Source organism: Colias philodice, chromosome 25 (assembly GCF_061535455.1).
Source record: "Colias philodice isolate Cphi_HAF_F1 chromosome 25, ilColPhil1 Martin Lab GWU primary, whole genome shotgun sequence".
NCBI classification, from domain to species: domain Eukaryota; kingdom Metazoa; phylum Arthropoda; class Insecta; order Lepidoptera; family Pieridae; genus Colias; species Colias philodice.
The window spans coordinates 4,814,955-4,816,062 of record NC_143110.1 but is presented as its reverse complement, the minus strand read 5'-3'; the positions used below and the strand labels follow the sequence as shown (position 1 = coordinate 4,816,062).

Genomic DNA, 1,108 nt, shown 5'->3' with positions numbered 1-1,108 from the left:
ATCAGAGTATTCAATTTTAATGTAGTTAAATTTTATAAGAGACAATTAAGAACATTCAAAAATAAAGTGTCACGTATTTTTTTAAACGACGAATGACGAAAAACGACCGAATCGCGGACGAAGTCGCGGGCAACAGCTAGTTATTATAATATATGTATAAAGCTTCTTATATATAAAACAAAAATGTTTAAACTTACTCTGCTATTATGATATTTTCTTTTTCTCTTTGAGTCATAGGGAACTTGATATACTTATGGAGCATTTCTCTGGTGTTAAATGCATTTGTAACATCATGCAAACATTTACTCAATGTTGGCTGGGACATGTTACAATAAAAAGATGAACCCACATTTCTCTGATAAGAGCCACATGCATAAAAACTTAAAGCTGCCAAAACCTACAACACATTACAACATTAATTTACATTTTTTGTGTTGTTACTATCTATTGGATAATCCAAATAATCATATAGATAATCTTGTAAAAAGTACTTTCAATTTATTCGATACTGCTATTTTTCGCCGAGATATTGGTAAATAGGGATTCAACATCTCCACCACCAGTTGAAAATCAGCCTTTGTCAAACGAAAATTCGCTATAAATTCTCTTTCAGGCAGCTGTACAATGCCTGTCACCTGTCAAATGTGTTAGGGCGTATTCAGAAAGAAAGCTTGAAACTTATAAGCGCTTATCGGCGCTTGTCATGTTCATATATTTTCCTGTCAGTGCTGTCAACCCGCGCAGGAAAATATATGAACATGACAAGCGCCGATAAGCGCTTATAAGTTTCAAGCTTTCTCTCTGAATACTCCCTTACGGTACAGCTTTCAAATTGATTTGGTGCTCATGACGTCATTTCAGTTGATAACTTCTAATAGCCAATACGAAAAACATGGTTTGACAAGAAATCGTTGAGCACCGTGCAAAGTTATCATCACTATGAAATGTCAAATGAGATACGCATAATGCAATAGCCCTGCACTCTGCAGGATGGCATATGCATATTCACGTCATAAATAATTGTAAAGCACTTTTCATATAGACGATTAGTCCGATAAAACCCGTCTTCCTCAGGGACTCTATAACTAATGTCCCATCGGAAAATTGA

The 1,108-nt window shown here is 35.0% G+C and overlaps 1 long non-coding RNA gene across 1 annotated transcript; it reads right to left on the bottom strand.

Annotated features, from left to right (window-relative positions):
- Positions 1–339: 339 nt before the first annotated feature.
- On the bottom strand, positions 340–648 carry LOC149477350 (uncharacterized). Its single transcript, XR_016317668.1, has 2 exons — positions 492–648; positions 340–397 (listed from the first exon to the last, which is right to left on the bottom strand). It is a non-coding gene; the product is annotated as an uncharacterized LOC149477350 (long non-coding RNA).
- Between the last annotated feature and the right edge of the window lie 460 nt (positions 649–1,108).